General features: G+C 41.2%; 1 pseudogene; it reads left to right on the forward strand.

Annotated features, from left to right (window-relative positions):
• Positions 1-7216, forward strand: part of LOC137989144 (uncharacterized) — an 11701-nt pseudogene extending 4485 nt beyond the window's left edge.
• The last annotated feature ends 284 nt before the right edge of the window (positions 7217-7500 follow it).

Here is a 7500-nt window from a genome sequence, read left to right on the forward strand (position 1 = left end):
ACAGAGACGTTTGAGGCAAGCTCAACAATGAATTTAAGTCACTCAAAGAATGAATTATCTCAATTTCAGGCTTCGTTCTATTGTCGACAGCAAGTTAATCGACACGTTCTAACAACTTGAACCTTCAACATCAAGCCGCAATCACCATCACGCTTTCTTGCATCAAACAACGTTGTCAACAAAGTAATTAACCCTCAATGCAAGTTGTTTCAATAACTGCCTCGTGTACTATTCTGGAATTATTAAATCATAATGCACTTCAATATTTTCCTGCCAAAATTTGAAGATGGATGCAAACACCTTAGAATGGGAGCAATTGTCCATTTAAGGAATGATTATGAAGCCTTTTGCAACTCAACAGATTATAGATTGCAAGAGAATGTAGTTATTCGAATGGAGTCAGCCCTTCTTGTGCTTCAACAGATCGTACTTCGGTGCTTCGGTTGTACAAGAAAATTTTAACGTCTGTATTTTGTTTTTAGAATGTACAAGAAGAAGGGAAACTCAAACAGGCTCTCCTTGCACTAACCTGACAATTTATTCATTAGAATTCCCAAATGGTGAGCGAAGTGGACGGCTGGGCAGGCCAAAGTTTGAAATCAATGAGGATGTTCTCATTGAATTGTGCTTGTACGGACACCTGGAAACAAATTGCAGCCATGTTCGTGGTATCAAGGGAGATATGTCCAGAAATGCACACAACAACAAAAATTGCAAAAAAGAGATAATGTTGGCGAATTTGGCAAATATGGCGAAAATGACAATTTTGCCACAATCGCCAGAGGCAAAGCACAAAGCAGTATAGGGGCCCCATAAAAGTTGGCGAGAGCGGCGAATTTGGCAAATATGGCGAAAATGACAATTTTGCCACAATCGCCAACGAGGCAAAGCACAAAGCAGTATAGGGGCCCCATAAAAGTTGGCGAAAGCGGCGAATTTGGCAAATATGGCGAAAATGACAATTTTGCCACAATCGCCAACGAGGCAAAGCACAAAGCAGTGAAGGGGGCCCATAAACGTTGGCGAAAGCGGCGAATTTGGCAAAAATGGCGAAAATGATAATTTTGCCACAATCGCCAACGAGGCAAAGCACAAACCAGTGAAGGGGGCCCATAAACGTTGGCAAAAGCGGCGAATTTGGCAAATATGGCGAAAATGACAATTTTGCCACAATCGCCAACGAGGCAAAGCACAAAGCAGTGAAGGGGGCCCATAAACGTTGGCGAAAGCGGCGAATTTGGCAAAAATGGCGAAAATGATAATTTTGCCACAATCGCCAACGAGGCAAAGCACAAACCAGTGAAGGGGGCCCATAAACGTTGGCAAAAGCGGCGAATTTGGCAAATATGGCGAAAATGACAATTTTGCCACAATCGCCAACGAGGCAAAGCACAAAGCAGCATAGGGGCCCCATAAAAGTTGTCGAAAACGGCGAATTTGGCAAATATGGCAAAAATGACAATTTTGCCACAATCGCCAAGGAGGCAAAACACAAAGCAGTGAAGGGGGCCCATAAAAGTTGGCAAAAGCGGCGATTTTGGCAAATATGGCGAAAATGACAATTTTGCCACAATCACCAACGAGGCAAAACACAAAGCAGTGAAGGGGGCCCATAAAAGTTGGCGAAAGCGGCGAATTTGGCAAATATGGTGAAAATGACAATTTTGACACAATCGCCAACGAGGCAAAGCGCAAAGCAGTGAAAGGGCCCCATAAAAGTTGGCGAAAGCGGCGAATTTGGCAAATATGGCGAAAATGACAATTTTGCCACAATCGCCAACGAGGCAAAGCACAAAGGAATGAAGCAATGTGGGGGCCCATAAAAGTTGGCGAAGGTGGCGAACAAAATTAATGAAAGAAGAATTCGATCTCCAGTGCTGTTTCAAATGTTTGACCTCAAATTACAAAAGTTCATTTCTTGAATTTTAATGATTTTAGAAAATTAACAACCAGCATGAAGAACAAGGGAAAGAGGAATTTGGCAAAATAGGGAGATATGGCAACGGGACGTGGCTCCAAATAACAAAGTCATGGCAAGGTTGTCATTTGTGACTGCGCTGGAACAATTTAATTACTGACATATATAACTGCCTCGTACTCTGACAATTCATGTAAGAATGACTTCACCAACGGGTAAGTAAGAGTTTCAAAGCAGTTATGTGAATCTTACCAATGTTCGCTTGCAAGGAATTAGATTCAATAAACCACACACAAAATATGTCCTTGTCGTATGATCCATTACTTGAAAGTAAGCATTGCGTGAAGATGCATGTCGTGCCTGTGAACTTTATAGTAGCTTTTCACGAATCTTGCCATCAGTCGAAATTGAAATCCTTTTACCACAACTGTAGAAGAATGTCGACACCCAGTAGAACAGAAGTTGCAAAATTAAAATTCTCCACAAGACGATAAATATTTCCTGAATTGTGATCCGCAGGAAATACCGAAGCGTTCTTTTAGACGCCATCTTATGAAATTGACATATACGTCGTGTTAAGTCACTGTAGTGTAACTGCTAACTGAGCCCCAAGTCTCCTCGTTCGTCGTCTGAGTACATACATACATACATACATACATAAATAGTTTATTCGTCCTATATGGGCTTTTCAGAATAAAGTCAAGGGATAACTAATGCTATATACAAGTAAATTAATTAACTAATTAACTAGTAAATGACATAATCGAACCGATTAATTTTTAATTAATTAATGAAATAAAAACAAAAGTGGAGCAATTGAGTCACTAAAAAATTCGAGAGAAGACTTCTCCTCAGGCAACGTTTGAAGTCCTGTAGTGTTGGTTTCAACTTAAGAGTCGAATCTAGTGAGTTCCAGAGTTTGACTGTCCTGGAGTGGAAAGTTCAAAGGCATATTTAACATCTGGGAGTTCCTCGTTGTACGCCTTGTGATCATGGCTCTTTGAATATATTTAGAAAATAAAGAGGCTGGAGCGTACCCTGACATACATTTGAAGGCCATTATTGTGTGGCGATAATACAACTGCTGTCTTACAGGTAGCCACTTTAGATCTTTAAGGATAAGGGAAATATGGTCGTATTTCCTTGAGTTGCTAATGATTCGAGCCGCGAAATTCTGTACAGCCTGGATCCTACTTAAGTTGTACTCAGAGGTGTTGCTCTAAACATTACAACAATAATATAGCTTGCTAAAAACTAAGGCATTAACTATAATAGTTAAGGCGGTTGGGTTAAAAGCATGTTTAACTCGATTAATCTGGCCTAGGTGCACCATGCAAACGGACACTGTTGAAGCTATGTGATCGTTATATGTCAACCAGGGATCCAGGACAACTCCCAGATCCTTAGCAACGGTAGCCAGTGTAATTTCTTTTCCCAACAAATTTAGACGAAAATCCTCTACTTTCCTGACCATCGCTCTGGTGCCAAAGATAATTAAAAGAGTTTTAATGGGGTTTATAAGGAGTTGATTTCTAAAAGTCCAGTTACTAATTCTGCTTAAGTCTTCATTTAATTTGGTAATCTCGCTATAATGAACTGCCACCGCGGCCGCAATCCCGCATACAAAAATTTGGTTTTATCAACGGAGTTGATGATGTAAATTGGACACCGTATAGAGATTCTCTGTACAGTGGTCAGTTTACATTATCAATTCCGTTGATAAAACAAAATTTTTGTATATTACCTCCCCACCGACGCAGCACCATAGTTTCTTTAGAAACTACCGCCCGCAATCAAGGGCAAGACGATCTCGTGGAAAGTGCAGTTAACCGAACCTGAAAGCTAAAATTTTACGAGAGTGCTTAGGCCTAATCACTGCAAAGATGTTTGATATTTTTGGCCTCGCGAGGCAAATTCCTCTCTGTGTGCGGCCATCGTGGTCAACCTCACGAAACAGAGTAAAATCTATAAGTGTCAATCTTCATTTGTGGCGGTGAAAGCGTTAATGGGGACATTTCTTTTGAGCGAACCTTAGATGTTGTTAATTTTGCTGATTGTCAATATGTAGATTACATCGAATAGTTTGTGTGTGTTGATTTCACCGATAGCCTCTTTCTTCTCTTGTAAGTTATTCACGCAATTTTTTTGATTTTCACTCCGTTTTTTTGAAAAATTCAAGGGGATGTAAAACGAAGAAGCGAAAGCCGCCGGTGTGTTAGGTGAGAGGGAAAACAAAGCTGAAAAGCCTATTCAAATCGTCGTGTCATTTAACAGCAACAACGGAAAATAACTGGGTGAAACACGAAAATAAAGAGGTGTAATGGAAGCGTGCTTGAATTTCGACGAATTATCCCAAAATCAGCAAGTTATGACGCTGATGAATAATAAAGCAGTCTCTTTTCCCAAAACGATAGAATTACCTGGTGATAAATAACCTCGTCCAGGAGAGTGAATTTTTGGCTTCGCAGAAACAATGGTCAACCTCAGATAGTTGGACGATTGGATGTTTGTTTGAGTTGAATTCGCACATTTGTTGTCCAACGAGTGCTTTCTTCGAACCGCAAAATGAAAGCTTAAGTGTGCTTAAGCCTAATCATTTAAAGGAACGCTTACACTTTTGACATATGGCTATAATGAACTGTCACCGCGGTGCGCAATCCCGTAGTCGATGAATGAAAATTGTGCAAGGCCGATCTCGTTAAAAGTGTAGTTAACCGAACCGCAAAATGAAAGCAAAAAGTTTACGAGAGTGCTTAGGCCTAATCACTGAAACGAGCGCTTAGGCTTAATCAGGAAAGGAGTGGTATTTCCTGCAGTTAACCGAACCGTAAAATGAAAGTTAATTAACCGAATTGTAAAATAATTTGATCATTGTTTGTGCTTGATCATCGAGCTTTATGAACGAGGAATACATAAACATCAATGTCCCTCGCTCTTTTTGTTTGGCGCCTCAGACGGGAGAAATACTGCGTATCCACAAAGCTCGGCGTCTCCAATGCGTATCTGCGTACCCGCGTATCCACCCAATTTAGTGTAAAGCTTCGAGGTGGCAGGGTATTCGGTGAAGCCGTTGATTTCACCGATAGGCTTTTTTTTTCTCTTGTGATTTATTCACCCATTTTTTTATTTTCACTTCACGTTTCTTTGAACAAATTATGTCTGTATGAAAAGTGGAGAAGCGGAAGCCGCGAGTGTGTTAGATGAGAGGGAAACAAAGCTGAAAAGCCTTTTCAAATTGTCATGTCATTTGACGGGCGCACCGAAAAATAAGTGGGTGAAAGACGAAAATAAACAAGTCTGTTGGAAGCGTCCTTGAATTGCGAGAAATGAGCCCCAAACCAGCAAGAATTTGTGACTCTGATGAACGAAAATGGTGTAAGGGCATTTGTGAAAAGTGTAGTTAACTGAACCGTAAAATGACCGCTGTAATTGCCGAATTTGTCGAAATCGCCAATGTTCACCCGCGTAGTATAAATACCAATGGATGAAGTAATTTGACGAAATTGGTAAAACATCGCCAAAAATTGCCGATTTTGTCCAAACGCCAATGTTCACCCAAGAGGTGTAAATACCAATGGATGAAATAATTTGACGAAATTGGCAAAACATCGCCAAAATTGCGGAATTTGTCAAAATCGCCAAAATCGCCAATGTTCACCCTTGTGGTGTGAATACCAATGGCTGAACTAATTTGACGAAATTGGCGAAACATCGCCAAAATTGCCGAATTTGTCAAAATCGCCAATGTTCACCCGTGTGGTGTGAATACCAATGGCTGAACTAATTTGACGAAATTGGCAAAACATCGCCAAAATTGCCGAATTTGTCCAAATCGCCAAAATCGCCAGAATCGCCAATGTTCACCCGTGTGGTGTGAATACCAATGGCTGAACTAATTTGACGAAATTGGCAAAACATCGCCAAAATTGCCGAATTTGTCAAAATCGCCAAAATCGCCAAACTCGCCAATGTTCACCCGCGTGGTGTCAATACCAATGGATGAACTAATTTGACGAAATTGGCAAAATATCGCCAAAATCGCTAATTTTGCCAAGATTGTCAATCGTGCAGCTCTTTCGCCAAATCTGCCATTTTTGTCATCCTGTGCATTTCTGGACATAAGTGTATCAAGGTAGATTATAAGAAGACATGTTGTTGAATATGGTTTACAGGAAGCAACAAGATTTTCTGAATTGTCTGATGAACGAATGGACTTTTATGTCAAACAGTTAATTGAAGAGCACGGAAGTCTTGTGGATTGTTCCATAGTCCAAGGTTTCCTTAAGTCACTTTGCTTCAGACTACAGCACCACAGAGTAAGGGCAAGCATGTCTCGAGTAGATCTGCGTAGTTCTCGCATCATTTGTTTCAAGATGAGCATATTCAGTGCAAGGGCCCAACAATCTGTGGAACATTGACGGCCACCATAGTCTCGTGAACTGGGGATTTGTAATACACTGAGGAATAGATGGTTTCTGGAGGCTGCTCCACTAACATCAGAAAAGACACTGTGACTCGCCTTTTTGGCTCTGCTACTGAGCGCTATCACTGGCCTTCAAGAGTACGGAGTGATATGGTGGAGAAAATGTTGGCGTTTGGCAGTGAATGGAAGATGCGCCTGGTGCAAATAGAGGAAGTTTCCTGGCTGGAACATTGGTGCATAATAAATGCACCAAGCGTCCCTGGCGGGATGTGTTTTTTACTGTGTGTCATTATTTTTATTGCACATTTCAGGCCATGGAGGAATCTGGACTGCTTCACCGAAACAACAGTTTGCACAAGTTTGTACTACACTACATTTTTACCCCCAGAATAAATAAGGCCCTCCAGTCATTTGCCGCTACATGGAATCACCATCCTATGAGAACAGAATGCCAATGGTCTCCACTTCAAATGTGGACAAATGGGGTGCTTGACATAAGAAATCATCCACTCATAGGACTGATTCTGATATAGCAGAATCCCGAGGGGATGTTGATGACCTTGAATGGTATGGTTTCGACTCCTTTGCACCGACGCTCTGTGATCATGGACTTTCCACGGTAATAGTCAAAGATGGCACGTTAGCTTTGCTCAGGCAAAATATTGATCCTTTACAACATTCCGATAGCTTTTGGGATTGATTTGTTTCAGGATGGTTTATTGCTATTAACACAGAATACAGACACGCCGGGGCCAAACCACCCCTCAAATCGGTCATCAGAGGCGCGCGGTGTGTCATGGGAGGAATTTTTGTTTGGCTTTCTTAGAATCCAATATGGCGGCCAAGCTTTTTCTGGAAAATCCTCCATCGGATAAAATAGGCCAGTTTTTCAGGAGAAAAAGCGAGGAGTACATGTCTTGTACAGAAAATGCAACAGAGTTGAGGGATATTTCGTGTTTTTTTGCTGAGTTGAACGCAGCAGTTGAAGTAATCGAAGAGAAATTCACAACGTTTAGTGGTCGAAATCGAGACTTGCAGAAGTTGATCCCCATACAAGGAATGGTCGTAAGGACATTGGAAGAGGTGCACGAAAAGATAATTAGAAGACTGCGTACTAAACCTACCATAGCAACACCATGGAGAGGTGACTTTACTGTAG

This window comes from Montipora foliosa, unplaced genomic scaffold (assembly GCF_036669935.1).
Source record: "Montipora foliosa isolate CH-2021 unplaced genomic scaffold, ASM3666993v2 scaffold_442, whole genome shotgun sequence".
In the NCBI taxonomy this organism is placed as follows: domain Eukaryota; kingdom Metazoa; phylum Cnidaria; class Anthozoa; order Scleractinia; family Acroporidae; genus Montipora; species Montipora foliosa.